The sequence below is a fragment of the Podarcis cretensis genome (assembly GCF_951804945.1).
Source record: "Podarcis cretensis genome assembly, chromosome: 5".
Lineage (NCBI taxonomy): Eukaryota > Metazoa > Chordata > Lepidosauria > Squamata > Lacertidae > Podarcis > Podarcis cretensis.
Window position 1 is genome coordinate 35,927,798 of NC_137174.1, and position 26,913 is coordinate 35,954,710.

At 40.4% G+C, this 26,913-nt stretch overlaps 1 protein-coding gene and 1 long non-coding RNA gene across 3 annotated transcripts in view; one reads left to right on the top strand and one right to left on the bottom strand.

Annotated features, from left to right (window-relative positions):
* The window catches only part of RNLS (renalase, FAD dependent amine oxidase), a 98,166-nt gene that overhangs the window by 63,939 nt on the left and 7,314 nt on the right, over positions 1-26,913 (bottom strand). The gene's annotated exons all lie outside the window — the stretch shown is intronic.
* LOC307216352 lies at positions 1,914-6,938 on the top strand. Its single transcript, XR_013839053.1, has 3 exons — positions 1,914-1,992; positions 2,283-2,389; positions 6,418-6,938. It is a non-coding gene; the product is annotated as an uncharacterized lncRNA (long non-coding RNA).

Genomic DNA, 26,913 nt, shown 5'->3' on the forward strand with positions numbered 1-26,913 from the left:
CTATTTAGAACCAGTTGCAATAACTGCTGCATCTCCAGCAGAAGCACATCACTGCTTTGAGTAGCGATGCAGGAAATGCAACCTCTTTTCCCCCAATGGTGCTTGAAAAACCAAATGGAATTTTGCTAATCTAAGTGGATTCATTCATTGCTCCCTTCACTCTGTACTTCTTCCTACTGATCAGGATTTTTCTTTCTTTCATTGCAATGCTTTCCCTGTCTTTTGTTATTGCTTTCCCTGTCTTTAGTTATTAGAATAATCAGCCTGAAGAACAACAACCACATCTCAAGAAGTTGGGAGGGAAAATGGGCTTGGCCACTCAAAATGCGAAAACTTTTGACATCTCTTTTTTAGGCTGGGAAGGAATTAACCAGCAGCTTTCCCCTTACTTTAAATTATCAAGTAGCTGTGGTATCCCAGCACTCGTTCACATGAATGGTTATTTCATAACATGGCTCTAACTCACTTTACACCGAGCAAGCATTGAATAACCAGGAAATGAATAATGAAAGCTACACTTAAAAAGACACCCAAACAAGTTAAGGTATGACAACATACAGTGCAAGTGGAGATGAATTTGAAAATCACTCCAGATAGCAAAGAAATGTAAAAGTTCATGTAGTGGCTATGAGTGGAAACTCGAAAGCCTCCAGCTCAAATTTCCCCTTATTCATGAAGTCGGAAAAGCAAATAGGAATAGGAGTATTTCCACCTTGTGAGTGTTGCAAGAGCTACAGTAACACAGAATATTAGTAAGCAGAATTATTACCTAACAACTCAGTGCTTTTCGTTGAAATTATGCTTTTTGTTGAAATTATTGCATTTAATAAAACATACTTTATTATGCTTAATTGGCACAGAGCATGAAGACTGATCTAGTGACTTCTTGTACTAAAAAATAATAATACTCAGTGTTGTTCTCTTTTTTTGCCATGCTCTGCTGCAGGAAAAAATAAATAAAATCCCAGAGCAGCTTTCAAGTATCTGTAGGAAGACTGTCCCTGCTGTTAGGCCTACAATCTAGTAGATACACAAAACAAAAAAATGGATTAGCATATGGAACTCATGTGTGAGTAAACCCTGGCATCCTTATGAACAGGGAAGCCCATGACTGGCTAGAGCTCCATGTGCTCCAAAATGGCACATGTGGAGCATGAGAACTGTGCTGTTTGTGAAATGGCGCTTGTCAGTTTCGTGGCAATTTTTAAAAGACAGAATGTTCTCTAAATTCTGGAAAGTAAACAGATCAGAAATGCAGTAAGTGCTCCCACTTATTTTTGCACGATAAGTAAAACCTCTGTTCATTAAATATCAGACAGCCAATTTTTATTCTACAAAAGATGACTGTTTGGACAGAAAGACATTCTTTTAATCTAGCGACGTCTGGGCATTCTGTGTTTATGAGTGGGAGCTCCCTTTAAAACGAACATGAAAGGACAAAGCTTACACAAGAAGCCCATCCACAGTCAAGAAAACAATAAATAACAGAATAAGATCAGACAGATAATACAACAACACTTTACACTTCTCTTTTTTTTTAAGTTCAGAGGTCCCATTTCTTCTTAAAAGCATGAAAAAGCCGTACATATTGTAGCAATCATATAATTAAGATTTCAGAAGAACAACCGATGGGAGCGTGGGGGGAGCTATGATAACAAACGCCTACTTTAACATATTTGGGCAGCAAGACCCATACAGCTCTCTGAGAACACAATAATCTCTCTTCATGTTGGGATTCCCACAAGTTAAAAAGAGCTTCTTCTTCTTCTTCTTCTTCTTCTTCTTCTTCTTCTTCTTCTTCTTCTTCACTGTGGGTTCCCATTATCTTACGGAAAATCTGCTAAGGTCCAGAAAGCTAAAAATAAAACAATGACGATTATACCAAATCCAACCAAAATTTATGATTGGGCTGGGTTAACAATAATTGGAAAGGAAAGGAAGGAAGGAAAATGAAACAGCAACAGAAACATGAACAACAACAACCAGAGGCAGGTAACCATCTATGTCCTATAATCAAGAGAGTAATTCTAAGTGATAAGAGTGGAGTAAGATTTTTGTAGGGTAGGACATGTCAAGCCAGAGGTGGAGGAAAGGCAGGAGGGAAGGCAACATAAGATCAGCAGCCAACAGTGAGCATAAGGGCAAGGAGGTGTATATTTGTCCATTTCTCGTTCAAGTCACTTCTGCAAGCATTCACTCCTAAGGCCATCCCCTTTTTACATCAATCTAAAACCTCTTTTTCTTGCAAAGCGAATTACTCAGTTGCACCAATGATTGCACAGGTTACCGTCAATGAACGAATACAAGGAAAGCTGTTCTGGAAGCTAACGGGGGCCTTTGTAAAAGTCATTGCCGCAGGACACTTTTGACACACCTGCAAGTGAGTAATGTTTGATAAACAATTAAATCTGAATGGTTATTTTATTGCACTCCCAACGTAGCTGTCAGCATCTTTACCAGTTTTGCTTTCTTTAAACAAACAACAACAAACGTAAGACGACCCTCCTGGACCAAACCAAAGGCCCAGCTAGCGCGGCATCCTGTTCTGCCACTGTCAACCAGACAACCAAGGAAAGCCCAGAAGCAGTGCCTGAACACAACAGTACTTTTCCCACATGTGACTTTATTTTATTAATTTTCTATTCCACTCTTCTGAGCAAGGCAAACCAGGGCAGCAAACATCAAAATATTAAAATAGTACAATTTAAAATAAATTAAACTCACGTTCAAAACAATGGAAAACATTTTAAAAAAATTCAGAACAACCCCCCCCCCCCCAAGCCATTGCATACCTTCAATCAGTTGCTAAGATTAGCACTTGTCAGATTTCTGGTTTTATCACACATTTTAATAGTCAGCTGTGACTATAGACATGTTCTATGTGTGGAAGGCATCCTGATCATACAGACCAGTTCCACCCACTAAGTAATAAAAATTATTATAATAATATAATATAATATAATATAATATAATATAATATAATATAATATTATAATATAATTACTTACACCCTGCCCATCTGGCCAGGCTTCCCCAGCCACTCTGGGCGGCTCCCAACAGAATATTAAAAACACAATAAAACATAAAACATTAAAAACTTCCCTAAACAGGTACATCTGACATAGGTAGGAACCTTGGAAGCTGCCTTACACCCAGGAAGAACAATGGTCCGTCCAGCTCAGTATTGTCTAAACTGATTAGTAGAGGGTGGAGACATGGGGAATGAACTGCTCATGGAGCAAAGCATGGCCTGCACTGCTGAAGGCCAAATGACACACGGCCACATCTTCATAGTTCTGTCTGAGTATTTAACTAATAATAATAATAATAATAATAATAATAATGAATTGTCACCATAGGGGCCCCAATCTAGACTGGGATCCTACAGTATGAGGAATTAGGGGGGCTTCTTTCTTGGTCCTGATTTGGAATAAAAGGTCCTACTGAAACTTAAGTCATAGCTAACTTAGCTTGCAATCCTTTAATCTCTACTCACAAGCAAGTCCCATGAGTCTGATGGAATTTACTCCCAAGATAAGTGGGTATAGGACTGCAGCCTTAGTCCAATGTGTGGGTAAAAGTTTATTGAGTATTCTGATCCAATGCTATGGGGGTATTCAGAACTGTGGAAGGAGGACCTCATAAGATGTCTGGATGGTGGGGTGGCAACTTTTCGTTTCCATGTCTGAGACTCGTATGGAGTAATTATTTTGTTAAGATGAAAGTCAGCTACACAGTGTAGCAATGCTGAAGCTACGTAGGCGTAGCGAGTGATCTGTTGTTAAATGAGAGACTTTTGAGAGTCTTATAAAAGTTGCTCGGTACTTTCCAAAAAGAAATGAGTCAAATAAATAAGTAACTGAAAGTATCCTTAAAATAATTCAAAGCAAAAGCTAGGAGGATAGAAATGGGAGAAGAATACACACAGAAGAATACTCATGCAGCAATGCAAAATTATGACATTGCACTTCTGCATTTTAAGAGGGTCACAGAACATCATCCAATGAAGACATAAAGGATCATTGTTCTCCTATGCAACACAACTGCCCACAGGAAATTAACATGGCCCTGAGAGGCTTTGAGACATGCTTTAGAAATCTAATTCCGTACTTTTTTACAGCAGATTTGTAGATTTTATCTTTAATATATCCTAGATGGATGCCGTGTCTCCCGCTTCCCCCCTTCCTTCTCTTTATCTGATTGCTGGGAAAAGGCTGAAATAATTATCATCTTAATTGAGAATGAGGTTGTTGGGGTTTGTTTTTTTTTTGGTTTTTTTTTAAAAAGTCTTGGAGAAGGTTTTCACATTCTAAAACTGAGGAATCATAACTCATACTCTCGGAAGGTAAAATCCACTGCCAACCAAATTGCTGCTACGTCCCATGAAAAACGTATCACACTTCTTTACCGCTAACCAGCCAGCTCCTATATGTATGAAGGGAGACACAAAATCTGAAATCAAATGGCAACTAGTCCTACTTTTAGAAAACAGAGCAGGATAATAACAACCTGCTCCATTGCCCCCGTGATGTGCACTGCCCCCCTCATTTATGAGTTAACAAGTGCAAACTGATTCTGCAAAAGAAGTTGCTTTGCAACCTAATCCAACACGGTGTGCAGTTGCAGTCCCTCAGAGGACTGGATATCGAGGCATAAGTGGGAAGGAAATCTATCCTTTCTGGAATTTCTAGAATCCAATGCCAGCTCTGGAGCAGCAGGTTTTACAGTGGTGCCTCGCAAGACGAAAAGAATCCGTTCCGCGATTCTCTTCGTCTAGCGGTTTTTTCGTCTTGCGAAGCAAGCCCATTGATGGCTTAGCGGCTTAGCGCTATTAGCGGTTTAGCGGCTTTTAGCGGCCTATCGGCTTAGCGGATAAGCAGATAAGCGGTTTAGCAGCTTAGAAAAGGGGGGGGGGGAGGGGAAAAAACCCGCAGGAACTCGCAAGACATTTTCGTCTTGCAAAGCAAGCCCATAGGAAATTCGTTTTGCGAAGCACCTCCAAAACGGAAAACTCTTTCGTCTAGCGAGTTTTCCGTCTTGCGAGGCATTTGTCTTGCAGGGCACCACTGTACATCCGTTCATCATACTGCTTTAAAATTCCTTAACTATGGTTTGTGCTGCAGCAGACAGAGAAGCTCTCCTGAGTTACACGTTCATCACTGTCATCTGTGGGCCCTAATTATGTGCTGGGGCCTTTTAGAAAACCTGTCTGTAAAAAGAAATAGCTGAGCTGGCTGATTTTGATGTAGTCCTTGCTTGTTGATTTATAGCTGCCTTGGTCAACCTGGTGCCCTTCAGATGTTGTTGGACTACAACTCCCATCAGTCCCAGCCAGCTCTTCTTAATTTCATTTATCTGTCTCTTTCCAGGAGTGACTTATAGATGGGCTTTTTCCCCATATGGAGCTCGCCAGGACTCAGTTCCGGCACCTCTCAGGTGTGCGCCATTGGCATTCTAAAAGAACGAGAGATGTTCATGGTGAGTTCCAGCACCTCTTTTTCTAGAAAAATAGTGCTGATTATAGCCATTACGTAACTATCCTCTAGGGATAACATGTTTTATAAAAATGTTTTGGTATTTTTAAAGGAATCAGCTTTCAGTGAACAGCAGCAGCAGCACAGTATTTCAAGCATTAAAAACACTGAATGAAAGGCTCAAAAACCTACCGTATTTTTCACTCTATAAGATGCACTTTTTCCCTCCTAAAAAGTAAGGGGGGAATGTGTGTGCGTCTTATGGAGCGAATGCAGGCTGCGCAGCTATCGCTGAAGCCAGAAGAGCCAGAGGGATCGGTGCGCACCAATCCCTCTTGCTCTCCTGGCTTCAGGGATAGCCATGCAAAGCCTCTTGAGTGCAGCCGGAGCGCTCCTGCCTCTTTGCTCAAGAGGCTTTGCATTGGTTTCTTATTTCTTGTTTTCCTCCTCTAAAAACTAGGTGCGTCTTGTGGTCGGGTGTGTCTTATAGAGCGAAAAATACAGTAATTTCCAAACCTAATTTCCAAATGATTCTAGACGCATAATTGCTATCTCTTTTCTTTTTTTTAACATGACTGTTGGCAGTGAAAGTGGTTCTAGATTCAATACTAGCAGATGATTGTTGTTGTCAAGTTAGACAATAAATTCTGGATGTTATCCAGTGGGTAAGCAGCCTTGCTAAAAAAATTAAAAACTGTATCATGTGATTGCAACAACAAAAGTGATTATGACAACAAAGCACACAATTTCAAAAATTGAAATCTACCCCAATTTTATATTTCCTAGTTAGGACTGGAACAATACTTACCAAGGAGCCACATGGCCAGCAGTTTGATCAAGATTGTAGACTTGCCCCTGTTCAATACATTCTACGGTCACTCAAGAACCAATTTCCTTATGAGTTTTATTTAAGGCTAGGTCAAAGCTTTATTCCTTTCTCTAGGTGAAAAGGAGTGCAGAGGGGTTCTGAGGTGCACTGTTTGGGTCGTATGTGGCATGGATGTAGAAACTGTTTCCTTACAGATGTTGGATACCAACTCCCCTCAGCCCCAGCTACCATGACCAATTGTCGACCATGATGAGAATTGTATACAACAACAGCCGGAGGACCACAGGTTCCCCAAACTACTGATGCTAACTCACAAAAAAGTCAAATCGCCTAATAAACCTAATAACGAGGAAGGACAGCATTAGTCTTAGCATTATATGTTTTGCCTTGTATTAATTTGTTCCTGTGAGCCTGTCTTGTAAGCCGCAAAACCTCGGTTTTTCTCCCTTAATTGGAGCATATGATTTACAGCTTTCTTCTGTAGCTTTTATGAAAGACATTTTTAGCTGTCCCGTGTGAGTTGCTAACATCTGCACTGATGAAGAAATTGCAAAAAGAGGGGGGGAAGGGAATGCATCTCACAAAGGATTACAACTATCAGATTTTTAAAGAGCAGTTATATATTATAATTTGATGTGCTGATAGTTTTTGAAGTACAGTCCAATGTAAACTTCAAAAGATAATGAATATTTCATTACCATGGAGCTGACAGAAAAAGTTCAGAATTAGGACAGTTAGACTATATATAACCACTTAAACGGCCTCAACCGTATTTAGAGGCTTCAATTGTATTTCCTGATTGGTTATGAACTGTCCTTTTCTGCCCTGCAGTACTGAGGGATGTTGGTGAAAACTGCAGGCGCATCAAGATCTATCAAGGAGGGCACCAGGAAGCCTCTCTGGAGTGGAGGTTGACGGCTTCCCTAATGCCTCGCTTCCTCTGCCCCATGACAACTTCCATTCTTCTGATCTCCAAAATAAATATTTTATTCTTCTTTCTGCTCAGCATCCTGAAGGGTGTTTATTTTATTTTATTTTATTTTATAAAAAATATTCATTTTTGCCAGAGTTCCACTGTGGGTGGGCTTGCAGTGAAACAATGCTGAATGAAGATGCCCTATTTTTCTGAACTGGGAACTGACTAGGGAGATTTCAAAAGCAATTAATCCTACAAACCCAGCTATGCCGGTTTGGGAAAGACCTTTGAGATGAAACATCAACATGCTGTGTGGAAAGTGTGCCCTCCCAAAGAGAAGCCACCATCCAGTCTTTGTGGAAATATTTAGACTGAAGGGCAGGATACAAATCTATTAAGTTCATACATGCACCCACCGTTTGCTTGGTTCTTGTGCCTCACTGCTGATCAGCCTGCTCTACTTCCCATTGGGTAGTATTTTTAAAAGCAGGAGCATAATGCATATTACTGACTAGAGCAGTGTTTTCCAACCTTGGGTCTCCAGCTGCTGTTGGACTACAACTCCCATCATCCCTAGCTAGCAAGACCAGTGGTCGGGGATGATGGGAACTGTAGTCTAAAAACTGCTGAAGACCCAAAGTTGAGAAACACTGGACTAGAGGATATCAACCCAAGGCAGATCTACACTCATGGTTTTTAACGTTAAGGAAGGGTTAAGGGATGGTTTTGATAATATCGACGTCCTACTTTTTACGTTCATAATGCATTATTAACTTGTCTTTTTATCACTTATTTTTAAATCGTTTTACGCTGCTATATCGGGGAAACACTGCTCGTATGTCCCTACCTCCCTCCATTGGTATTTGAGGGGCAGATAGCAAAAGACAAGAGGCGGGGGAGTGGGGGTTTAAAGGTGACCCCAGAGTGGAGCAGAGCAACCAGCAGGGAAAGAATCAGCATGTTGGAAAATCATGTGGCCGGGTATTACTTACATTTGACGGGGGGGGGGGGGAACGGACCACCAAGGTAAAAAACGTTTTAATTAACAAGTATGCCCTGTTTAAAAAGTTTTAAAATGACATATATAATGTTGTTCTATTAGGATGAAATAATGTTAAAGGGGTCAATGTAGATCCAGCCCCAGTGGTGATAGTTAAAAAGGATATTTCTGAGAACACCTTCCCAAAAGCTGGCATTAGTATATACTAATCAATGAAAGTGCACGGGGATCAAATTTGAGCAGGGCTACAAGGTGCAAGGGAAGAGTTAAGCACCCGCTCCTTCTCACGCTGCCCATCTACTCTGACTGGCCCAGCTCCTCCAAACACACACACTATTGGTTTGTTTAACCCTTTCCCCGCACACCACACCCGTGCTCCAAATTGCCCCCCTCTTCTACGCATCTTTTGGGGCTTAAAGAGGGGAGATGCACATTCAAAAACTCAATGGGATGGACACACTCCATGCAATGCACGAATGTCAAGAAGACTCATGTATGTATTGTGTTAGCCATAGCATGTGGCACAGTTGCCTCAATTTGCAAACTGGGTAACTATACGGTTAAATTTTCTGGCGGACTATAAAAATCACTAAGCTGAAAGTAGTGACTAGTTGAAGTAATTAATCAAGGAGATAACCTTTGAATGCATTGCTCTTTTCAGGAATATGGTTGCTAGTTAAATATGAACATCTGGGAAGCCATTATGAATTCACTGTGCATAAACCTACTGACCTGTACATAAAACTCCATTTTATTACAAAGAAATGAAACGTAATAAGGAATGAAACAACAGCAAAAGTGTGCTTTCCTTTGCACCGTTCCCAGTCTTCTGCTCACTAATTACAAAAGACAGCAACATCTTGACAAAAGTTTGGGATACTTAAGTACAATATGTCTTATTTGTTTGGATGGTATAAGCCACGTAAGCATAGAGGTGTGTGCATAAAGAAAACTCATGCCCTTTGATACCTGCTCACATGAAATGGGAAAGATTCTACAGAGAAGCAGATACAAGATCCCGACATTTTTCAGGGGCTTAAAGTAGTGATTACATCGAAGTTTGGAGATGGGGCCCATGCGAAGCCAAACCATGGTGAAAATACTCAGGACTTTGTTTTCTTTATATCTTTGGCTCTGGCTGTTGCATCAGGTAAGGGAACAATGAGCAGAGCATCTACTGGTGTATGTGGATCCCCATTCAGCAAGGGACACGCACATAGAAATCTACTTCTCTGGCCCCAGGTGGATTTGGACATCCAAAACATGTTGGGTGTCGAGGTCCCCAGGGCCACCCCAATAACTCACGCATCACACAGAATTTTTGTTTAAGATTTTTGGCATAATTTTGGCCACAACTTTATTAAAATACAAATTTGTGAGTGGTTGCTTAGGCATTGGTTGCGACTATCTGCCCCCACCATGGGGAACAGACTGACATTCCGCACAATGCGAAAGTCAGAATAGGGGAATACACTTGGGGGTAGCGTCGGAGCAGGGAACCTGCCCTCAGCCCTCCCCAAATGCAACCAGGAGCTCATTGCTATGGCCCGAGCCTCCTTGACAGAGTGGACAAGCAATAGTTAGCCTCCGATTCCTTTAACAGAATCTCTTGCAGCAGCAGCATTAGAGGGGCAGGCACAGCCAATCCATGCCCCTCAACCAACCAAACCATAAACCAATGCCTAACCGTGAACCTTACAAGTTGTGACGATTTGCTATGCAGTAGGCAAAAACCAAATGGCCCCAGCCAATCAGCCAGATGGACAAAATTCTTACCGGGTCCCTGCCCCAAAGCAGACGACCCCATGACAGGCACAGCAAGGTCAAAGCGAACAACCCTATTCTAGGGAGGGAGGGACGGGCAATCCGATGCACAGGCGAAAAGAGGAAGCCCTAGCCTCATGCAAGAAGTTTTAACATTTCTGGCTGTCAATCAACCCAACAACAAGGGAAGCCCCAATCGCAGTGGCCAATGGTTAATTAGCCTGCCTCCAACTTTGGAGTGTCCTGGCGGCCCCCACCGTAACATGTGCTCTCCGTGAAGGAGAACACGCTTTGCCACTTAGAAAAGTACCTTTTAAAACAGGCCTGAAGAATCAGGTATTAAGATAGAATAGAATAGAACAGAACAGGAACCCCAAACACAAAGTGTTCCAAGCATTGCTGCATCAAATTTTCAAATTCTATTTGGGTTTTTGCTTTGTTCCTGCCTTTACATTGGTTTTTATTGTGTTGCGTTTGCATGTGTGTGTGTAACAAAAATCCTAAACAGATTTTCTTCTTCTTCACCTGCTCGCTGTGAAGATTCAAAATAAATCTAATCATATCTGTGCAAAACACCAAAACTTTTAATGGGAGCAAGTGTTTGTGCTGAAATATACGGTGCCTCGTCTCTAGTACGAAGAACTAAAACCAAACAAGTGGTTGATTCTGAGTGGGAGACATTTAAAAGCAGTACTTAACAATACAGAATCCTGCCACTTCACTTTGAACACATTGCTACCTTTTGCCTGGGGGGGCGGGAAATACATCTGGAGATAATCATGCCTTCTTGCCGGGGCAAGATGAGAAATTAGGGAAACCCTGAAAAAGCTGCCAATTAGCACTATCATTTCAAACCAAATGGAAGAACTGATATAATTGAGCTTACAGATGAGATGCATGGCTGCCCAAGTTAAATGGTACAGTGACTTCCTCCGTGAAATTCAGAAGAAAAGCGAGAAGCAAATATCGGAAAGCCCTTCAGTTTTACATCTAAAACTGGAGCTGGAGAACAAAAGCATATAGCTCTGCAATTTTCAAAAGCTATGACTCAGCAATACCTCATCCCCTTTCCCAGCTTTCCATTCCCTAAGAAACTACAGCCACCCGTCTTTGTATATATGAGGCAAAATCTATGGGAATAGCTGTACGGGCACAATGTTTCAAAACCTAAGGCTCCGAAAAGTTAACACAAGCCTTCATTTTAACACTTGCTGCCCTGGGAGATGCTTTCTTCAGCTTGCCTAAGGATTCTGCAAACGGTTGCCAATTTTCAATTTTCCACTGGATAATAAATACATTTTATTGCTATTATTAAATAGATGTTCGTTCGACTTCCCTATAAAAACTTTGTATTCAAACCAGCTGACAAATCCCAACGTCTCCCCGCACTCTGCTGTGTATCAACAACCATCAGTAAAAGTATAAAATATAAATTCGCATGCATACACACAAATTATACCTAAACCACTCTTAAAACACACGACAGTGACAACAAAACAAAGCAGAAAAGCAGCTGACCACTTTGAAACCAAAAGCCTGCTTGGGGCTTAAGCACACATCTAAAAATGGGAAGTGAAGGAAAACAGATTTGCACATATAATAATAATCAGTACAGCCTCTGATTATATGCAAAGGGAAGAAAAAGGTTGCACAGTATTACAGGAACAGACATTTTGGAAAAGCAACATAAAAGAAAAAAAGACATGAACAGAAAAACTGAGCATGGCTATGCATCAATTGATCTTGATAAGTGCTCAAAGTGTTGCCGTAGTTTGCAGTTCCATAAATACTATCTGAGAATAAGTCCCATTGAATTGAGTGGGCTTATTTCCAAATAGATATGTATAGGATTCCATGGGACACAAGAAAGTTAACTGATCTCCTAAGTATACTTCAAAAGATATGGGGTAATAAATTAGTGAAAGTCTTAATCAGGCATCCCCAACCCATGATGCCTAGTTAACAGGACCAGTGGTCAGGGATGATGGGAATTATAGTCCAAAACATCTGGAGGGCCGAAGGTTGGGGATGCCTGGTCTTCATCATATGGAAATAAAACATTATTACTGCCTCTGAGTCTAGGAGTAAAATGATCTATGATCATAAATACCGGTAAATCTTGTCAATGATAATTTTGATCAACTGATAATTAAAAGCATGACAGATATGTAACTATAAACGCCATAGATGGAACAAGTAACAGATATAAAAAATAAGTGTTAGTTTCTATTTTTAAAATAATCATAGTAAGGACACCACAACACATGTTTAATTCAGTAAGCGATGAATCACTTTATATGAGCAACGAGATACTGCTAATACAGTTAAAAACAATGCAACAGAGTACTGGGGGTGATTTAGAGACCCCCAAATATTATAAAATATTACATACTAGTTTTGCCTGTGAGAAATATCTATTCCCTCATCATTTCATCATGTGCTATGATTAAATACTTCCAGTGCTAATTAACCATTGGTTTCAATAATTTTAAAACTTGAATACTATGTGGTTACCAGTTTTGGAACAAGTCAGAACCTTAAACCAACTTAAACCATGGTTTAATATCAAAGTTTGTACCAAATGGGAAACTATGGTTAATTGGAGATTTATGACCTCCATTCAGACATGGCAGAAAGGAAGGAAGGAAGGAAGGAAATGGCTGTGGGAGGCACAAGACTTGTTCATATCTGGTTATTACATCAAGATATGAGAGTCTGAACCTAGCCTTTGTCATAACAAGAAATGACAGTAATTTTGATGCCTCAGAAGGTACCAGCTTCACTAATCTAATTATATTTTCAACATCTACAATTTAGGGACCTGTTTTGAAGGGTGCAAACAGAAGGACCAAACATGATTTAAAGGTGTGTTGGCTGAATGTATGCATAGGACTTTAAAAAAAAATGTATAGCATCTTGATGACAATTATATTTAAGGATTTTATTTAGGCTGCTCAATAACAGTGTTCTCTGGGCAGCTAACAATATAAAATACAATACCATAAAACAACAAATTGTATCATAAAAAAATTACAGCAGAGATAGCAATAAAACCAGTTTTACAGCATCACTGAAAATACACAGCCTATAAACAGACTAAGACCAGAAATTATCTAAAGTTGTGAGAGAATAAAAACAAAACAAAACAACTTCACTTGATATATAAATGACCATAAACTTGACTCCAGGTGCACCTCTCTGAGAAGGGCATTCCACAGCTGGGGTGCCACCATGGAGAAGGCCCTACTGAGAAGCAGATTTCAAGATTGGGATATATGTGAAGCTATTTTTCAGGAATCAAGGTCCTAAGCCATTAATTGTTTTAAAATGGGAAAATTAACATCAGACTGACTTATCCAAGAAATGATAGAATTATATTTGGGAAGCAAGTCCCAGAGAAATTTAACCTGCGGCAATAAAATTTAAAAAATGGATTTATTTTTCAATAGTATTACAAACCGGGAAGAAAATAAAAATGCATTGCATTGAGTGATATAGCTCACAGGAGACCAAAAAGAAAGAACAAATCTAACTTCTTACATATATGGCCGGGCTGAAAATTATGAAGTATGTTTGGAAATAAGCAATCTTTCCATAATCTCTTTGCACCTTTAAAACCAGGTCCCCAACTTGAAGTTACTGATAAAAATACATAAATAATAAAACTAATAGGTTGTGACATTTTATGCCACATGCAGTTCTCACACGAAAGACGTATAAAAAAGAGAAACAGTAGGGCACATATTAGAAGCAGAAAACAATTTGAGCAAAATATATATATATAACTTGGGAAAAGGAGTTTTAAATATCTGTTTGAAGAATGTGTTAGAAAAATCTAATTTTGGCAATTTTATAAAATTACAACAATTATATTCCTGTATTTCAAGCAAGAAAAGACATTACAGTACAGTGGTACCTTGGTTTATGAACTTAATCCATTCCGGAAGTCCGTTCTTAAACCAAAGCATTCTTAAACCAAGGCATGCTTTTCCATAGCAGTGGGGTATTCAATTTACAAATGGAACACACTCGACAGGAAGCGGAACGTGTTCTGCTTCCAAGGCAAAGTTCACAAACCAAAACACCTACTTCTGGGTTTGCAGAGTTCTTAATCTAATTTGTTCATAAACTAAGCTGTTCTTAAACCAAGGTACCGCTGTACAAGCTTTCAGAGAAAAATAGGTTTTTGTTTTAAATAAATAAGTAATATTTTGGGGGAATTGCAAAAACATGCACAGATCCCAGGTAAAAGAGATACAATTGTAACCTCAAGTTTCAATCCTAAAGCCCATTCAACACAAAGGGCGTTGACTTCAGATAGACGGTTATAGGACTACAATTGTTAATTATGCTAACATGTAGTATAGAAATCTTGAGTGATAATATCCACCCTGCAACTTTCTGCCATTTGCTCTGGGATTCTACCTAAGTTTGTAAAATGTTTCTCTTGCCCACATATTACTTCCATTTCACTCTCTTGCAACTTTTCCCAAGGATGGAAATTTGGGCATAGAAGATATAAATTTGGGAGTCGGGGGTGCGGTTGAATAACAGAAGAACAATCAAAGAAGCGATTCTCCGATTGTTCATTTCTGATGCTTGATGTGAAAACAAGATGAAATTAAAGCACAGCTTTATTTTATGTTGTGGAAAGACTTCCTTCCTGTTGTGTTTTATGAGACAGCATTTGCTGAAGAGAACGACGCTGTGGAAATGAAAGCTTGCATGCATGAGCAGCTGAGGTGGTTTGGAGGAATTGGTTTATAATGCTAAATAATGGAATAATTTTCCTAGCAACGTCCTTGGTAAGCACACAGAGCGTGGCACGCTAGCATTAATTATACAGTCCATTTTCATCTCAGATTGCCTGAGTTTAGCATGAATTGGTGAATCTTATTCATTTGGAAGGAAGTTCTTCAAGGCATCAGATAAAGCTCTCTGATGGTGAAAAGGTCTTCTGAGGGCCCTATCTCCTGGCATTGCGTAACAAGATGTTCATCCTTTTTTCCATGTTGAAAAAGTAATAATAATGCGGTAGAGTAAATACTGGCTGCATGCAAGATGGATGGAAAAACTCCACAACTTTATATTCAAATTAAAAATTCAACAGATGGGAGGCATATACACCCCCTGAACAGCCCATGTGCTTTTATTAATATGGTTAGTATGACTTCTGACAAGTACCGCGGTCGTCAGCATTGATCACTGTGTAACCAACCAATTTTTCCCCTCTCTAAAGACAGCTCACTTTCTTATACCGTGCCACTGCACTTCTACCCAATTTCAAATATTTATAAAGCATCCCTTCGTTAAAGAGCGACAAGTTCAGAGGACTCGGAGAGCGGCTATGTTGTCGCAGTTCCCCTCCGTCTCAAGGCACCAGAAGAGAATTGCCCAGATTGTCTCCACATGTGCCCTGATTCAGCTCAAGATGAACTGACCCAAGCTGCAGCCACTCACATTATATAACTGCAATAGCCAGCGCTTATTCTTAATAACTGCTAAGAATGGCACACAGATACGTGCTGCAAGAACTCTGCCTGAATAATCCCCCTGCCTTTACTGTTCTACGATGCACGAGAAGCCAGGACAAACAACACTGAATTTCCACATCCGAAAGTATGCTCAGGGCACCTCTGGGTTAGTGCACCAAGGAGGAACAGAGCAGGTTCACAGGCCATCACAGCAAGCTGTTTTGGTCATCTTGTACTGAATGTTTGTGGGTATGGAGAAGCAATCAGTTCAGGGCTCATCCATACTTCCTGTTTAATGCAAACAGTAGGCGTCCTGTGCCTCCATTAATTCTCCCTCATCCATATGAGGTTTCCCACCAAATCACTGCCTTCCCACACGTACCCCCTCTGGATTTTTTCATACTAAGGATACTCTGAAAAATAGAGCATATGAGAAAGTAGGAGAGGGTACAAGCTTACTATTCACATTAAACAACACTATAGATGAGCTTTGGGTTCCTTGAACTGGGGCCAGATCTTCATGGTTAATTCTATTTCTCAAGCACCTAATGTTGCACTAATCCCAATCTACTGCACCATTACAAAATCTGCAGCCTTTTTTATGGCATTTAGAGTGGTGTGCTGAATTTAGATCTTGGGCCACAGGGGAACGCTCAGATGCTCACTTCACAAAAAGCCCACATTCCACATAGGCTGATAAAAAGATGAAACATTAGATTGAAACCAGTCCACCAAAATGGTTGTGGGAATTGTCCCCAGGAGCTTGATTTCTAGGGGGAATTTTTATTTAGAAAAATGCTGCCAACAACGAAAGCCTGATAAGGAGCAGAATGTAACACAGTAAGAATTGTCATATCAGTGAATTCCAGAATATCAATCACCATGAAGACTTCGAAGACATAAAAGCATACAAATACTACGAAAGAAATTCAGAAATTATTTTCGTAATTTATGGAACACGTGTGCCTTGTCCGAGAATGAAAAGACCAAAACTGAACAGTTTTGATTTGTTACAGTGTCAAAACTGCCAACATCTTTTTCAGATGCCTCTATATTACTCAGAAATTATAAGGCAAAGTTGTGAATGCAGTAGCTACATGGTACACAAGAACTGTTGTTGTAACAGAGCTTTTGTCTCCCATCCAATAATTAGCTAACCAATTATGGAAAATATGATTGTGTACTTCCATCTAATAATATCCTAGCTGTGTTTCTCTGTCCTTATTGCTGGTTCTAAAATACATAATGCTTTAGACATGGTATTGTGATGTACACTTTCCCCCAAACCATATTCAGCTGTACGTTCCGCCATGGGTGCAGAGGTAGGGAGTGGGGAAAACTGCCCCATCTGGCTTTTTACCTTGGACCTTCAGTGCAGCGGTTACGGACCACAAAAGAAGGCCATGCACTGAGCAGGTATTCTAAAGCCCACCCTTGACCCCTTGAAGTACACAGCCTCCAGAGTTCTGCATACCCACCTATCATTTGGAAACCGTCCTGTCCCCCAGACACTTTTTGCTTGGGTAGACCTTCCCCTCAGGCAGCAAAACCTTTCAGCCTTCCTGGGTTGCTCCAGTCACCCCAAGGGAAGTGTGGAGGATGCTACAACCCCAGCCAAGTCCGTTTTTTGCCTCGTTCACTCCATTACCTTCCCTGTTTGGTTAGTCAGGACCTTTAAGGGTGGGACACAAAGCTATGCGTTTTCCTTAAAGGTCATTTCCCAGTATTTCAATAATCTGGGGAGGGTTCTAAGAAACACAAGTTATCTATTAAATACAAGACTAAAGGCAACCTAAGGAGGTATATCTACCTGTGGATGACATCCAGGAACTTGGGCGTAGACTCTCTAGGAACCTTGACATACGATCATGGTCTTAAACTCTTGGGTCACTGGGGAATTTGGGAAACTTGATTCTACTCAGTCTCCTCTTCTTGCAACAAGTAACAGCACTCCACTTCCTGGTCCCCCCTAACCACCCCCATTTCTCAGTTTCCCCTGTCCTTTCTGTTCTAATGGGAGCCAAACCTCCTCCATTCGATTAGTTTTCACTACTGAATTTTCAGCTTCCATTTCAGCCTACCAAATCTCTAGCATCCCACCCTGCTTCTGTTAAAGCAGGGGTCAGCAAACTTTTTTAGCATGGGGCCAGTCCACTGTCCCTCAGACCTTGTGGGGGCCCAGACTATATTTTGGGGAAAAAAACCCCACAAGAATGAATTCCTATGTCCCACAAATAACCCAGAGATGCCTTTTAAATAAAAGGACACATTCTAATCATGTGAAAACACGTTGATTCCCGGACCGTTCGCGGGCTGGATTGAGAAGGCGATTGGGCTGGATCCGGCCCCTGGGCCTTAGGGTTGCTTTAACACCAAGTAGGCAAACTAAGTCTCTCTTTCCCAATCTATCCCTATCACAGAAGCAAAGCAGCAACTGTAAGCCATTAGTCCAGGCATGCTGGTGCTTACGCATACATTCTACTCCCAAGTAACCATTTTATGATCTCTAACCATTTTGGTGGTATTAACTACACAGCTCTTTCCCTCTCCGATATCGTTTTGGTGTTCTGCAACTAAACCCACGCTGATTTAATCCAAATTGAGACTGAGTGGTATGGTGCTAATTCCCCATGGCAACTGACATGCAGAGCAACATCCTCATGGAGACTCTGGGCCCAAGATCTAAAAATATCATGCCTCTGCAGTAATGTTGCACATGAGTGCATGTGTTTCATGTGATCAGGAACACATGTAGGCTTGGCAGCATGATGTAGTGCTTCCTTGGCTGAAGACTTAAGTTGGAACAAGCAACAAGAAAGAGGAGGACTGGGCCCCAACACCCACTCGAAGAAGCTTTACCATGCTGCAGCCTATCCCTGTTGGATTCGCTGCACACACAATTAACTAATCTATGTACCCACGTTGTTGCAAGGACACAGTCAGCAATGAATAAAGACTCAGTACAGTGTGACAACCTCTGTTAAATTCCAGCATGGGCTGCACAGACAAGCATACCTTTAGTAAACTGAAACTATTAAAGGTCTGCATCTTGTTAAGATCTACCACATGCTTTAACCACCTTATTATGCTCTCTGCAGGAAGTAAGCTTGTGAGGCAACTCTTCTTCTTTGCCAATGTAACTGGTAAGTTTGCCAAAATGACAACAAAGGAAAAGCTATTTTAGTGGTCTACCTGTTTAAGTATTAGGTGATTCATTAGGAAAAGGTTTGTTTGTTTGTTTGAATTGTGCAGATGTTTGATAATTTCTGCTCTTAATTTCAGTCATCCTAAATGTTTCTGGATACTATTATGATTCATAATTTCCCACGACTGTTCCTCCTGTGTTCCATTAAAATAAGTTAAAATAGACACAGTACATTCATTAGTAACCTTAAATGTTGATTCACTAGATAGGTTTATCTATGTGAATCAATGTTCAGTGTTACTAATCCATTTTATCATAAAGTTTAGCACATATAAACTATATAGTACATATATTATGACAGTAATCTTATGTGCTTAAATATGTGATGTTATCTGACAGCCTTTCAGTGTCTCTGTGGAACACCAATGGCTTGTATGTAAGAAAGACATCCATTCATCGGCAGTTTCTGAACTGTGAGGGCAGGTGAGCTTTTAAGAAGGACTGGCAATCTTTACACCTGCAGATGAGAGATGAGGAAATGATTGAGAGAGATCTCAGAACTAGGAGATAAGGCTACCATACAAAATATGCAAATTAACTGTGGTGAGCTTCTGTGGAATGTCCTATGGGAATAAAGACTCACCCCCACCGCCTGCTACAGTTTGAATGCTACCATTTTATTTCCTTGTTGGATAATATTCTCTCTTCCGTTTAAATTAGGTTAGCTTATTTGTATTGCTTCTGTATGGATTTATTTATTTTTTGCATTTTTTGCCATTATTTCTGTCTGTTCTTAATGAATTGTTACATTTATTATTGCTCATTTGGTATGTAATGAGCCGTTTTGAGCATCACTGTGGAAAAGTGGAATGCAAATGAACTGATGATGATAGATCTTAAAACAGACTCGACTTTCATGTCGCAAGCCAACCGCCTTATCCCCCCCCCCCAAAAGAAATGAGGGCTCAGTGTTTCCTTTTTTAAAAAGAAAGAAAACGCATGCAGAGCTGAAAGACAAAACTGGCTTCACATTAGAAGCTGGATTCTGACATTCCCAGGACAATTATGAAGCTGTGCAAATCTCTAGCTGCCTGCTAGTCAGCAGAAAATAACTCTATAAAAAAAGCAACCTAAACAACAACAAAAAGCTTACTTCTTTTAAAGACATACTTCCTCATATCATGGCAGTATGGAAAATGGTGTGATGTTTCCAGAAAGGCAAATGTTATACAGATATTGCTACAGAAACTTCACTGGGTTGATAAGGGCTTGGAATAAGCAAATCACCAGTGTTATAAAAGCATGGGAATGTTTATCTTTTGGCTCCATTAGCACCTTTTTATTAAACAATTTTGGCTGAGTGAAGCCCTCTCAAGCTAAGTGTGGGGTGCTAGAACATGACAACAATAAGAAATTATGCCTGCACAATATCAGACGTGTACAATTTGTGACCCCAAAAGCTGGATTCAGCCTACTAGAAGCTTAATAAATCTCCTGTTTTTACTGCCTGCCTGGGCCTGCAAAAACAGGAGTTAAGGACTTGGCAGGCTACAATACATTTGGGCTACATTTGGTTGTGCAGGCCAGCCTGACACCTTTTGGAATTCCCACGATGAAGCAAGACATGTTATATAGGCTGTTACACACACAATCACACAAAAAGACACACACACTAAACTCAAGTTAATTGCATGCAAAAACTGCAAATATTTAGCAGGGGCAATCAGAATAAGATCTATTATATGATTAATTTTCTAACATTGCTCAGCTTTTTTTCTTTTCTTTTTTTAATCAAATGAAAGCCTATTGGCTCAACATGTTTTCTCTGTGGCTAAAGGATCATGTACATGGGACGCAGGTGGCGCTGTGGGTAAAACCTCAGTGCCTAGGACTTGCCAATCGTATGGTCGGCGGTTCGAATCCCTGCGGCGGGGTGAGCTCCCGTTGTTCGGTCCCAGCTCCTGCCCACCTAGCAGTTCGAAAGCACTCTTAAGTGCAAGTATAAATATAGCAGGAAGGTAAATGGCGTTTCCGTGTACTGCGCTGGTGCTGGCTCGCCAGAGCAGCTTCGTCACGCTGGCCACGTGACCCGGAAGTGCCTTCGGACAGCGCTGGCTCCCGGCCTCTTAAGCGAGATGAGCACGCAACCCCAGAGTCGGACACAACTGGCCCGTACCGGCAGGGGTACCTTTACCTTTACCTTTAAAGGATCATGTATCAATTCTGCCATTTGTTTTGATGTAAACCTCCAGAATGTATTTTGTATAGCCAACTATTTAGCTCTATCCCCAGTATATTTTCCTTTATCGCTACGACTTGTGGCTAATGAAAATAAAGTTTCTATCTACCTACCTACTAAACTCAAGTTAATTGAATGCTTGTTGAGGTATGAAGGAAGTGAGGAATAATCTTATCTTGCTGTATATGGAGATTAGCATTTTTGTGATTGAACTACATGTACAGTACATCCCATCATTTCTCTGAGGAGAAGCAGCGCCCCTCCATTTTCTTCCCCTCATACAACCTGTTTGTGGGCTAGACAGTATGTGGCCACCCAGTGAACCTCAAATATGAGGTTTTTTAACCTGGGTTTCCTCAGTCCTGGCCTAGCCTTGCCCTCTATTAAGGATACTACCCAGGTTCCCAAGTGAAGCACATACGTATATAGGAGCAAATTCCTAAGGAAGTAGGTAGTATTTTACAGTTTGGGTACAGTTTGGCTCTCACCTAGTAAAAGGTTTTAAGACATATTCCACACATTACTTTCTCTTTCTCTTGTAGTCTGGTCTACTGCATTGGCAAGCATAAATATTAGAATCTATTATTATCATTATTTAAATAGGGCTGCCATATTTCAAAAAGTAAAAACCAGGACACCCCAAAGGTGGTTGAGCTTTCCCCCCTCAGGAAATCCCCAAAACTGTTGAGCTTTTTTAAGGAAAACTCCAAAATTCCAAAAAAAGTGATTTTTTGATTGACTTGCCTAAGATCCAGGACAAAGCGCCACAGATAAAAACAAGAAGCGCTTACAGATAAAAACAAGAATTGCTAAAAACATAGAAAAAACAATCGTTGAAACAATTAAACATCATATACATTTTTAAAAAATAAAATACAAATATTTACAATTATGTTATGCTTCCTCCCTATCAGGGCACTCAAAAATCCTGGCTCTTTCAGAATGATTTTCTTCCCCCAGCTACACCCAAACCCCCACTAGTTTGTGACAACATGGTTTTCACAGAAAGCAGATGGTATGCTAGATATCAGCTTTCCATGCTTCTGTTTTAATACAGCTTACAGCAGTCTTGCGCTTGTCTCAAGCTAACTCTTGATGAACAGGCAGGGATGAAAAGGAAGCTCATGTGTGTGGCACCATACCCAGCTGAAAGGGGACAGTCACACAAACCAAACTGCCGAATGAGAGTAAAGAAAGAAAGACAAAAGGAAAAGAAACATTCTTGTTTCTTTTTTTCCTTTGGAGTCCTATGTTTGGGGCACTTGCTAAGTTCCAAGGACTGTGGAGGACCCTGGATGCGAGACAGGGGAATGTCGGTCTCCCAGGGTGAGATGTTAGGAGGAAAAAACAGGGGTGCCAGGTGAGAGCTGGGAGGGGCTATTTGTGGGTAATAGGGGCTGAAAATCCTTTAGGAGACGACTCCATGTTTTACTTGTTCTGTTTGTATTTTTTTTGTAGCTGTTATTGTATTGTGAAAAACTTGAATAAAAATATTGTTTAAAACAAAAAAACACAAACAGGAAAAAAACTGTTGAATGGAGGGAATACATGCATGCATACAACCGCAAGTAGTCAATATAATCACTTCACACATCTGAAGTGTTGGTGGTATGGTACTATTGTCTTTCAGCTAACACTATTATCAGGGAACTCTGATAGCAGTGTTAGCTGAAAGAGGGTATACATGGATAGGAGACAGCCTTGCCCAGCCAGCATGGCCAATGCAAGTTGCAGTCCCAAACATCTCGATCAGAAAAAAGATGATCCACTCTGCAGCATCCTTATATAGCCGACTGGGACAACTGCAAGCTGCAGAGTGAAACAGAAGACACTTGCTTATTCCTCTTGATTAGCCAGCCTCAGCCTCTGCCCTTTTCCTCAGTGAAGACGACAGCTTGACTGCTCCACTTCACCCTCAGCCATACATTAAAATGGAAAGGGAAAATAATTGACTGAAGATTCTACAAGTAACTGACTGTGCTATGGAACAATTGTGTTGTGTAACTTTATGGAACAAAGCCATGGGGAATTGCTCTAAAAGGCATCAGAGAACAAATGTGAATTATCATGCCCATTGGCATTTTCATTAATGCAAAGCGAGCGAGCAATGGAAACTTCACCAAGGAGAGATCTAGATTGATTTATTTTTTGCTTTAGCACCCCAAATTCTCCAGTCCAAATAACATTGTTCAAATAAGGCATGAGGTGGGTCTCCTCTGTTTCAAAAACAAATTCCGATGATAAGTGTTGGCGTACAGAACTTGGAATATTTTGACACGGATTTGGATAGAAGATGAGGAGAGGGGGGGAAAGAGGGAAGAAGCCTTGAAAATGGAAAGGTAGAGTTTTATGGAATGAAGACACAAAGACATTTATTCATTCACTCACTCACTGACAGTATAACACAGACATCTGCCTGTATACAAAAAGGCTTTGAGTTGTCAGAGAAGACCCATTGAAATGAATGGCTATAATTAACTCTGGTTTGCTAATTTCAATGAGTCTACTCTGAATAAAAGTATATTTAAACAACTCAGGAGTGCAATACCTCAAGGACCGCCTCTTCCCATATGAACCTACCCAGTCCCTGAGATCATCTTCTGAGGCCCTTCTTCGTGTGCCTCCTCCTTGAGAGGCCCGGAGGGTGGCAACACGAGAACGGGGCTCTTCTGCAGTGGCTACCTGTTGGGGAATGCTCTCCCCAGAGAAGTTCACCTGACACCTTCAGTATACACCTTTAGGCACCAGGTAAAAATGATCCTCTTTAACTAGGCCTTTGGTTGACTGACGTTCAATGCCCTTTTAAAATGTATTTTTTTCTGGGGGTGTTATTGGGTTGTTCTTGTTTTTATTTTGATTATGTATTCTGTGTTTTTATATTGTGATTTTATCCTGTGAACAGCCCTGAGACCTGTGGGTATAGGGTGGTATAATACTACTACTACTACTATTACTACTACAACTACTACTAAAAATAATAATTGATGACAAATCTTTATTGCTTTGCAGTTCACCTCTTATTGAATTTTAACAGAACATGCCAACCAAAACCCCCCAAAAGCTACCAAGGGCTAAAAAAAGTGTTATTTTAATGGGAAATTTTGGGGAAAGAGGAGCTAGGCAAGGATGCAAGCTTAAATTTAGGGACTGCCTATGGAGCACAATGAATGCCCCCCAAAAATTAAGGAATGGACCCACCTTGTGATTACTTCTGTTGGGACACCCTTGCATTCCCAGTTCAGGAAAGCCTTCATGTTACTACAGGGGAATGTTGGGGTGGGGGTTTATTTATTGAAATTGAAAATAATTCCCACTCTCCTGAAATCCACCTGAAAATCTGTAAAATGCTCTCTTAGCACTTGTTTACACACAATTTTGCAGTTTACACACAAATTAGGCATGTTAAGTGGTGACCTGCATGTGGGAATGAGCTGCCAAGGATCTAACACCAAATATGGGGCTTTCATATTTTAATCACCAGGCATCCCCTCAACCTCGAGGCTGTGCTGGAGCTGCAAGTCATCAAGGGCGAGTCTGGACATGCTTCATCATGTGTAGTGGCCGAGAGTGCAATCCTATACACAATGCTGCTAGCCTCGTCATCCCTGACATTTTATCAGTTTGGCTTGGGCTGATGGGAGTTGCAGTCTAACAACATCTGGGGAACCTTACACTCGCTTCCCTTGCTTTACACACTTACCTGGGAGTAAATCCCATTGAACTCAGAGGCTGTTACTTCCATGCTTGGGACTGCACTGTTAATGTGATGGATAATTAAAATCTCACTTCCCTACACATGTGTGGATTAGGAACTTCCTATTATTTATTACATTTCCCCCCTTCAAATTTTAAATAAACCTTATGAAGTCAGCACAAATGTTTTAATTGCAGAAAACACTGATTTAGAGGCCGAAGTTGAGCTTGAAATAATAGCTGGCGTTTATTCACAGCTAAACTGAACCTACCTTCCGATTTTTAAAGGCATTTTGATCTAGCCATTTCAAAGGCCATTAAAATGCTGCCATCCACTGCCTCTTTAAAATACTGCAGCTTAGAACAGGATTGCCTCATCCCCTGCAAGACTGGTTCCAGAGCAACATGCGAAACACTTCCAGGTTCATTAAATGGTAACCCTTCAAGTGCCAAACATTTCTCCCGCCCGATAAATCCAATGCAAGGAAGTGCTAGACTTGAAACATGTCAAAATATTGGTTCTTTTGAAGCTTAATTCTGGCAGTTAAGTGTCACAGTGGGGATTCAATTTGATAAACTTATGCTGCTCCTGGTTTTTAAGTTTTAGCTTGCAGGCTTTTGCATTCTGAAACTGAATGTTTAGGAATTTGTGTTTCCGAAATCTCTCCCCCCACCCCATTCCATGGAAGTGGCAATAGCCATTGACTGACAGCAATTTTTTTGTTTTTAAATCACCGACTCATTTTGAGAAAAAACATCTTAATAATTAAAATATTTGCACATGTAGGGTGAAATTGCTAAAGGTAAATGTCAAGTAAAAATAAGCTTAAACTTATAAATAAGGGAGCAGCTTTTGTCTTCCCATTAAAGGAGCCTATTCATTTGAATGTGTTCGAACTGATCAGGATAAATATTAGGCTGCAGCCTGCTCAAGATTCTGTGTCCTGTGAAATAGTCTTCAATTGCAGAATCACATCCACAAGAGGAAAGGTATTAAAGCAACAATGAGAAACAAAAATAAAATTAACATAGATGAGTAATGTGGAAATGCCAATTCCTCAGTTCTAAGCGACAGAAGCAACCACAGAAATCACTGCACATCTCTCAGTATTTCCAGTTATCACACTATTATTTCCTTTGTTATGAGACCTGGTAAACAGATAAGATAAACCAAATTATGCACTGCCCCCAAGATTAGGTCCAGACCCCATTCAGAGCTTCAGAAAACAGCATGCCTCAATCTGAAGGGTTTTGAAGGCTGTTTAACTCAGTTTTAGGGTCCAAGGCAAAGTTTCTTTGGTGGTGGGGAGGTTTCATCCTCCACCCCTCAATTTGCTGTTGGGAAATAAACAATAATCTGTATTTTTTTCATTTTGAAAAGTGGATGGAATTTGCATGCCCAGCATTCCTTTAGTGAGGATTAAAACTGCCAAAGCACAAGCAAACAGGTCCAAGAATCTTTCTACTGGGCATGGTGAAATTCTGATTTATTCGAAAGAAGGAAGGATAACAACAGGAAGATTTAAAGAAGGAACTATTAGAAACTCAAGGCAGTAGAAACATAAGATGATTAGAGCCCCACTGAACTTGAAGCATGGGAAGCCCCAACAAAAATTTATAATTTGGCAGAATATTTGGACTATATGATATGTATTTGTATAATTTGGAATACTTAATGTGATTTGATTGGATTGTTAAAATGGAGAATTTAATAAAAATTATTAAAAAGAAGAAATTCTGATTTATTATTATAATTTTTTAAAGGAAAAACCTTACAATTTCCCCTGCAACTGTGGCTAGAACTAGGTGAGAATGCTTAGTAACTCCTATACCTAGCTTTCTATGGGCTGGGATGTTTTGTTTATTTATTTATCTATCACCTGAGATGTCCCTTTCCGTACCTGTAGTCTAAAGTAGCACAGCCCTGGCACCTTAATAACAATTATGCCTTCAGTTGTCCTAGATGTAATGGACAAAGTAATTACGGATTTATTTAGAGAATTTGTATGCCACACGTAAAAAACAAAAGCAACGAACCTCTCCGGGTGGCTGAAATACAAAACCATTCCAAGGTGGAATCTGCATCAAAACGAAACACTTCGGCAGAACAGACAAAACCTGACCCAAATGAGCTTACAGAACATGCCAGAATGCGTAACAAATACACAGATCTTTGCCCGGTGCAGAAACGGCATCAAAGACAGTGCCAGCAGAGCCTCCCTAGGGATATTATTCCATAGATTCCCTTTTCAATCATGGCATCTCATCTCTCCAATCGCCACATGCCAAACATAAAATGGCTGGGGCAGAGGGAGGCATGGAGGCATGTCTCCGATAACGTCTGCAAAGTTCAGGTATACGTTTCCATATATACTACAC